This window comes from Dipodomys merriami, unplaced genomic scaffold (genome assembly GCF_024711535.1).
Source record: "Dipodomys merriami isolate MVZ:Mamm:240054 unplaced genomic scaffold, mDipMer1.0.p SCAF_331, whole genome shotgun sequence".
Classification (NCBI taxonomy): Eukaryota; Metazoa; Chordata; class Mammalia; order Rodentia; family Heteromyidae; genus Dipodomys; species Dipodomys merriami.
The window spans coordinates 377,943-387,454 of NW_027204838.1; positions in this window are offsets into that span (position 1 = coordinate 377,943).

Sequence of the window (9,512 nt, forward strand, 5' to 3'; positions counted from 1 at the left end):
CCCCTTGGCTGTGGCCTCTGTTGCAAGGGAATCCATGGCTCCACATGGTAGAGTGCTAGCCATGAGCCCAAGACATAAGGGTCAGCGCTTAAGCCCTGAGTTCAAGGTTCATGACCGAGAAAAAACAAAACAATACCATTGTCTGCTGTAGACAACTCACTAATCTTCGGTAACACATAACTTTATCCCTGACATGGGGACCTATCTGAGCCTCAATATTCTTGTCTGTATAATCATCTAAGTTGTGGAGCTCTTACATAGACAAGATGTAAGAATGCACCCGGTTACGGACACAGCACATGGCACTCGTTGTACCACTCAGCACACAACATCCTGTTAAAGACTCAACACCCAGCACCCAATGCAGGACTCAGCACACTGCATCCTATGAAAGACTCAGCACAAAGCACCCTGTGCGGGACTCAGAATAGAGCAGCCTATGGAGGACTCAGCACATAGCTCCATTCCACAAGCTGTCATTAGAATTAGGGTGCTTTCATCAGTATCACCATTCTTTGAGGAAAATTTTACAAACCATACAAGTTCACATCTAATGGTTTAGTGGGGTGTTTTGGGGGGGGAGGGGTTGTTAGCCATGGGGCTTGAACTCAAAGCATGGGGTACTGTTCCAATAACATTTGCTCAAGGCTAGAGCTCTACCTCTTGGAGCCACATTTTGAGGTGTCTCAGACTTCCTGCAAAGACTGGGTTTTAAAGCTTCTGAGCAGCCAGGATGATGGGCATAAGCCAGGATGATATAGGTAACCCGTGGAGCTGGGTTGCAGTGGTTTACATGTGGTTAAGTCAGGTTAGGTGGCTGCTATCAGCACCAGTCTCCTAGCTTGATCTGTAATGATGTATTTGAAGTTCTGTCCTTCTATAATTGCAGTTAGACCATTCTACCTTTTTTGTTATCAGACCTGGGGCATGAGTAAGAGCTTAGACACTGTCCCTAAACGTTTGTGCTCAAGGCTAGCACTCAATTGATTGAAAGACAGCAGAACTTCTGGGTTTTCTGTTTTGTGGCACTGAGGAATCGAACCCAGAGCTTCGTGCTTATTAGGGGAGCACTCAACCACTGAGCCCCAGGAGTGGATGAGGTACAAATAGATAGAGATTGCTGTATATAAATATAATATATACAAAATGAGATTTCTGCATATTATTAAATTATAGATAATATTGCTACCAATTATTTGGTATTAAATTATGTCTCCATTTAATGATGTGTCCCAGTTAACAATTAATAAAGCATTAATTAATAATTACTCAATATCCCATTATTGTTTAACATATATGTACATATATCCATATATATAATTAGATATTTCATAGAATGAGACCAATGTCTATATATTATTAAATTATGCATCATGTGTTACTACCAATTATTAGTTATTTAATTATGTCTCCATGTAATTTTTATTCTGTTAATGCTTAATAAAATAGCAATTAAACTTAGTGCACATCCTACACTTATTGCATCTAATTTTATCCTAGAATGATTCACTACTAATTCAATCTGTTTATTATTTACTGTAGTGGCAATTCTTCAACCTATGATGTTTTTTTACCTTTATTACATTCTATTACATAGAATATAGATTTGCATCCAAATTATACACCCTACCTGACACAGAGCACATTCACAGAAAAGGAAAACATGTGTCATGCTCAGCTTCTCACTCCAAAATTACATTTTGGCAGTGCTGGGATCTAAACTCAGGCAAAGAAGGCTCAGTTCATGAATGGGTTAATGCCAGCACAGCAGCCACTAGTCAATTCAGCTGCCAGGCAGTTCCCAGGCCCTGAGATAGAGCCCTGTATGTTGACTCCAAATTGTGCGTAATGAAATTATTCAATTTTTATTCATTTATCATTTATTTTATTGACTGCTACAACACATGGAATATTTACTACATTTATTAAATAAGATATAGAATTGCCTATTCATGAAACTTCACACCTGACACTCAGGACTTTCACAGAAAAAGAAAACATGTGTCACCCTGTGTCTTACTGCACGATTCAATTTTTGTGAGTACTGGCATCTGAACTCACAGGCTACAAGGCCCAATTCATGAATGGGTGAGTGTCAGCATGCCAGCCTGGGGCATATTGAACTGACAAGCAGTTCCCAGCACCTGAGATTGAGCCCCAGGGGTTGACAAAACAAGAACAGATTGACATGTAGATGGTAGTACACAAATAAATACAGATCTTTATAGAGTGCCAGAGATGTCTGTACATTATTCAGTTATATAGGCTACATTCCTATTAATTCTTGGGTATTTATTATGCCTCCATGTAATTAATATTACTGTTTTCATCCTTAATGAATTATTAATTAAATCGACCACTGTCCCAAAACTATTGTGTCCACATAATTAATAGTATTCTTTTAATGTGCCAAAAAATATTCATTAAAATCCTTCAGACTCCTAAAATCACTCTCTAATTTTATACTAGTATCATTCAGGAACAACCAATTAAACCTTGACATTCATAATCTTTCATCGGTATTCCTATGAATAAGAACGAGACTCTTAGGATCTCCCTTCACTGGTAGGGGTCAGGACCCAGCTTCGAACACAGGGCCTATGTTGTGGTGTTGGCCCATTACTTCCCTGAAAGCCCAACAGCATTCAGCAATGGCAGGTTACCAACACTTTTCAGCCCTGTCTTTTAGATCCAGGATGGTCACCTTGAAAAGAGAACAAATGTAAAACCGGCAGACATCTGAAAGTTACTGGGTTTTTTTCTGTGTCTTTTTATTTATTTATTTTTTCTGTCAGCCTTTGAGGCCCAGGAACCTAGGTTCGGATGTGGGTCCAGTGGCTACAACCCAGCCTAGAGTGATCAAAGCTGAGGCAGAGCTGCCATTGAGCTTGACAAAATAAAAATACATAATACATACATGCATACATACATATATACATAGATACATTAAAAATATTTAAATAATTATGAGGCTACTTGGCGTAATTGAGCCATTTTTTCTGCCGAGCCTGGGATTTGAACTCAGGGTCTGGGTAAATCTGCAGTACTGTGGGGGAAGGGAAAGCTCACAATGCTGGAAGACAAAAAAGACAGGCATGTTCCCAGGGTCTGAATTCAAGCCCTAGCACTGGCAAAAATAATATTCGTATACATTTTAAAAACATGATTTATATTTACATATGCATGTTTATGACATATTGCATTTAGGGTAGGTATTAATTTTATTTTGTTTTTTATTTATTTATTATATATTTTAGAGAGTATGATTACATGTATAACATTATTTACATCCTATTAAATAGAACACAGATTTGCCTATGTATTATACATCATTCCTGAGACCCAGGACTTTCACTGATAAGGAAAACAAGTGGGACAATTGGCTTCTTCTACCATGATTAAGTTCTTGGCAGTTCTGTGATTTAAACTCTGGCCCTAGAAGGCCCACTTCATGAATGTGTCAATGTTAGCACACCAGTCTGATGCAAGTGAAGTTGTCAGGCAAATTTGAGGACCTGAGATAAAGCCCTAGGAGTGGCCAATATATAAACAGATATGTATATTGCAGGGTGTGTATTTACATATGTAAATGAATCTATAAATAAAGTTATAGAGAGAGACAGATAGACATTTATATAGATTCTACTGTATAATGATGTCTATATCTTATTTTTATATACTCTATTATTATGGATTATTTGGTCTAAAATTATGCCTCCATTAATTAATCACAGTGGGAGACAATAAAATATTAAATTAATCAATGACCTATATTTATTGCATACAATCTTATACTACAATGACTAGCTAATTAGTAGTTCAATTTGTACATTACAAAGATTCTATTATTGTTCCTATAGATAGGAATGAGTAGGTGGAAGTCCCAGCATCAAACTCAGGGCCTAGGTGTCTTGGTTGGGCTCAGGCTTCACTGACAGCTTGCCAGCCTTCGGCGATTCAAGGACATGTGCAATTTTCAAGCCGAGTCATTGAGAGCCAGGATGGTCACAGTGCAAAGGAAACAAAGGTAAAACTGTTGTCTAAAATTTCCTGGTTTTTCCTCCTCAATCTTGGTTGCTTTACTTTTTTGCCAGAGCTGGGAGTTGAACACAGGTCCTAGGATCCCTGGATCATCTGTGGGTTTAAAAGCTGCACCCCAGCCTAGGGTAATCAGGGCTGAGTCAGAGTTCTGGCGACATGAGTTCAACCCCCGTGCCTGCCCCCCCCAAAAAAGTTAAGGTCCTGGCTAGGAGTTTGGGCCAATTTATCTGCCATACCTTTAATTTGAACTCAGAGACTAGGTAACACTATTGTGCTCTGGGTAAAGTGAAAGCTAACCTAGAAGAAAAAAATAACCGGAGAATTTCCCAGTGTGTGAATTCCAGCCCTAGAACTGGCAAAAATAATATTTATATACATGTATAATATATATCATACATATGTATTTGCATAGATATTACATATTGTACCTAGGGCACAATATTTCCACGGAAAGGAAATTAGGTCAACATTGGCTTCTTACTCCACCAATTGACTTCAGCACTCCTGAGATTTGAACTCAGGGCCTGGAATGTCCAATTCATCAAGGGGTCAGTTTAAGCACAGCAGCCTCAAACAAATTCAATGCCAGGCAGTTCCCAAGACCTGAGTTCTAGCCCCAGGAGTGGTCAGTATATAAATAGATAGATGTGTAAATTGGTGCAAATACATGTATATTTATATATATATATATAGAGAGAGAGAGAGAGAGAGATGTATATGTATATTCCACTGTACATTTAAATATAAATATATTATAGAATGTGAGATGTCTGTATATTATTAAATGACATTTAACATATTACTAATAATTATTAGGTATTAAATTATTCCTCCATTTAATGAAGTATCATTGATTAAGGCACAATAAAGTATTGCCTTGTGTAAATGGACCTCAGAGATAATTTCTAGGCTCATAGTTCAAACCTCAGGATCTGCACTAAAAAGAAAGAGCCAGTAATTCCATGTGTCTGTGTATATATGCATGTATTTCTATCAGTGAACAACCATAGTCATTAGGAAAAATAGCACCCAGCTAAGAAATTTGCTTTGAATAGAATGATATCATAGCACAGAGAGTGCTTTCAAGATAGTGCATGTCCCTGGTCAAAAAATTAAGACACTGGCTTGGAATTTGCACCATTTTTCTGGCAGGCCTGGGATTTCAACTCAGGGTCTGATTAACTCTTTGGCACTGTAGGGGAGGAGAAACTCACCATCGTTGAAGACAAGAATTTCAGACCAGTTTCCAGGGCCTGAATTCAAGCACTAGCCCTGGAAAAAATAATATTCATACATGAGATCTATTTACATACATGTGTTTACTCCCTATGACATTTATTACCCTTATTTATTTTTTATTTATTTTATTTTGTATTATTACATATATCACATTTATTTCATTTATTACATCTTATCACATGGATTTATTTGCATATGGATTATACATCATCCTGAGACCCACAACTTTCACAGAGAAGGACAAAAATGGGTCAAAATTGGCTTCTGACTCCACATATAAACTTTTGGCCATGCTGGGATTTGAACTCACAGCCCACAATGCACAAATCATGAATGGGTCAGTTGTAAAACAAAAGCCTTTGGCAAACTGAACTGCCAGCCAGTTCTGAATACCTGTGATCAAGCAATAGTAGTGGCGGATAGATAGATAGATAGATAGATAGATAGATAGATAGATAGATAGATAGATAGATAGATAGATAGATAGATAGATAGATAGATAGATAGATAGATAGATAGAGAGATGTGTAGTTTGCTATGTATATGAGAGAGAATGTGAGAATATTGAATTATATATATTATGAATTATTAATTATTAAATTATGCCTCCTTTTAATGAAGTATCATGGTTGAATACTTATTAAAGTATTAATGTAAAAGTAGTCAGTATTCCATAATTGGGAGAATCAAACCATGTTGCTAGAATGGAAGACATTATCCAATACTTTTTGTGTGGCATTCTATAAGAGAATTATTAACTAATTGCAAATTTAATTGCTACTTTTATAACATTTCATTAGGCATTCCCACGGATATGAATGATTTTCTCAAGATCTCCCTCCATTTGTAGGTGGCAGTACTGTCACTTTAACTCCAGGCCTGGATATTTTACTTTGAAATGCAAACCATTGGAATTACACGGTGAAGATTTCAGATTGTCATGGTGAAAGAAAAGAATGAGAAGGAAAGAAAGCCAAGTGTCAGTGGATCCTACCTGTAATCCTAGCTCTTCAGGAGGCTGAGAGGTAGAGAATGCCAGTTTGAATTCAGCCAGGACAGGAAAATCCACCACACTCTTATTTCTGAGGGATTACAGGAATAAAAAATCCCCATGAATGGGGCTATGGCTCAAGGGCAGAGCATTAACCTTAAGCACAAGAACTCAGGGACAGTGCCTAGGCTCATAGTAAAACTCCCGAGCCTGGCAATTAAAAGAAAAGCCAGTAACAACATGTCTCCCCATGTATGTACACATGTATTTCTATTGGTGAAGGTCCAAAATCCCTATAATGAAAGGCATCCAGCTAGGATATTTGCTTTGAATAAAATGATTTCATAGCACAGAGAGAGTTTTCAAGACAGTGCATCTTCCGGGGCTCCTCTCACTGTTCCCATTGTAGCCTGGGACTGCTGGAAGAAGACTTCCTCATTATTGGAACAGGCAGACAAAAGGCCTCACTCCTGTAGAGCTGAGTGACAAAAAACTCTTTCTAGGCCAATTAGTGAGGAGTGTGGGTGGGCTCTGAAGGCCAGGAGGAAAAGGCCTCTTTGTATCTCAAGCTATCTCTCTGCTGAGAGATCTGTTGTGACAGGAAGACTTCATTTGTGCCACCTCCCGTGGCAGGCCAAGTTACCTGCACTTATCCTGTATTTGTTAGACTATGTTCCAGTGTTGAAAAAACCTGCTACAATTAATTCAAGGGTCCTTTTGGCAGACAACTAAGGAGCTGAACCTAATAAAATGATCCATTATTGGCAATGATGCTTCCCTGGGTTTCCAGAAGCTTGCTAAATCAAAGTACATGTGTAATATTACTATGCTTCATGTCATCTATGGCTGGTGAAACTTAGCAGGTTTTGAAACTTTGACCTCTCCTAGTTGGGCCCTGGGTGGCTGTGTTTCAGGGTTGAACAGAGGACCTGGATACTGACCATGAGCTCAGAGCAGAAGCTCAGTGTTTTATCATTTCTTGTCACAGCTTCACTTCTGTTATCTGTGTGTGTGTGTGTGTGTGTGTGTGTGTGTGTGTGTGTGTGTGTGTGTGCATGTATGTGTGTTCATACACTTGTCCTGGAGCTTCAACTCAGGACTTGAACACTGTACCTGAGTTTCTCCTGTACAAGGATAGCACTCTACCACTTGAGGCACACAGCCACTTCAGGATTTTTTCTAGTGTAGTACTAAGGAATCAAACCCAGGGATTCATACATGCAAAGCACTCTACTCCTAAGACACATTCCCAGCACTCTACTTCAGGTTTCTTTCTTTCTTTTGTTGGAAGTTGGAGGAATTTAAGTCTAGGCCTGGGTGCTGTCCTTGAGCTCTTTAGCTAAAGCCAATCACTCTACCACTTGAGCAACAGCACCCCTTGAGGTTTTTGGTGTGTCACTAGAGAAAAGCATCTCAAGGAATTTCCTGCCCAGGCTGGCTTTGGACCGTGATCCTCAGCTCTCAGCATCCGGAGTACCTAGGATGACAGGCACAAGTCAGCAGCAACTAGCTTCCACTTCAAGTTCCTAAGTAGTGAATAGGAGATAAAAGTCTCATGGAACCTTTTGTGTCTGGGATAGTTTTGAACCCAGACCGTCAGATCTCAGCTTCCTGAGTAGACAGGATGACACAACTCATCTACTGCACGCCTAGACTGTAACACTCTGTTGCAAGGGGGTCCTTGCCTCCTTGTGGTAAGGTGCTACCCATGATCCCCAAATGTAAAAGTCAGTGGCTAGGCCCTGAGTTCAAGGTTCATTATCAAGAAATATAATACAAAACAATTGTCTGCAGGAGACAACTCACTACAGTTAGGTACATACATAATTTTGGCCATGAAATGGTGCCACAAGTTTCTCATCTGCACAATCATCTTACTTGTGGAGCTCTTACAAGAACCAGATGAAAAAATGCACTCCAAGAAGTACTCAGCACACAACACCTCATGAAATTCTCATCACATAGCTGAAGCCCACATAATATCATTAGAATTAGGGTGCTTTCATCAGTATCATCATTCTTTCAGAAACACACCACAAACAGTCCAAATTTAGATTTTGGAGGGGTGAGGTTTTTTGGGGGGAGGAGTCAGCCACGGGGATTGCACTGAAATTTTGGGGGTACTGTCCTAAGGTCTTTTGATCAGGCTAGAACTCTGCGACTTTAAGTCACAGCTCAGAGTTTCACAGACTTCCTGCCAAGCCTAGGTTTTAAACCCACCAGTGTAGGATCTCAGCCCCCTAGTATCTTGGATGACAGGGTGAGCAAGCCAGCAGCATCTAGTCCATGGAACTGGGTTCAAGCAGTTTACCTCTCTCTAATTCAGGTTAGATGGCAAACGTCAGCACTAGATTCCCAGCTTGCTCTGTGATGAGGTATTTGCAGCCCTATCCATATGTAGTTGCAGTCAGAACATTCTAACTTTTCCTTTTTTATTTTTTGTTTTGGTGCCAGTCCTGGCTCTTGAGTAAGGGTCTAGTCACAGTCCCTAAGCCTTTATGCTCAAAGCTAGTGCTGGAGTGTTTGAGCTACAGCAAAACTTCTGGATTTTTCTATGCAAATGGTAGTGAGGAATTGAACCCAAGGCTTCGTAATTACTAGGCGAGCACTCTACCATGGAGCCCCAGTAGTCACAAGTGTATAAACAGATAAATGTGTAGATTGGTAGACAGACAGACAGATAGATAGATAGATAGATAGATAGATAGATAGATAGATAGATAGATAGATAGATAGATAGATAGATAGATGTAGATATATTTAATGAGAGATATCTATCTGTAAATTATGAAATTGCATATATGATATTTCTATCAAATATTGCCAATTAAATTAAATATTGCCAATTAAATTATTCCTTCCTTTTTAAGGTATCATGATTGACTACATAATAAAGTATTAATTGAAAATTAGTCAATGTAGTATACCTGTTGTGTATAATTTTCTAATATAATTGTACACTAACTACTAATGTAATTGTTACTTTTATAACATTCCACTTGTACAGATGTCTATTGGAAAGCGTTTCTTAGAATCTCCCGACAGCCATTCATTAGTGGGAGTCCCGGGATTCAAGCTCCAGGCCTAAGTTGCCGATTTCAGCTTGGCTTCGCTAATAGCCTGCCAAACATCAGCAATGTAAGGTCATGTACATTGTCTGGGCATTGTTATTTAGACCCAGGATGGTACAATACAAAGGAAAAAACGTGTAATCACCTCATTGAACTTCTCAGTTTTATTT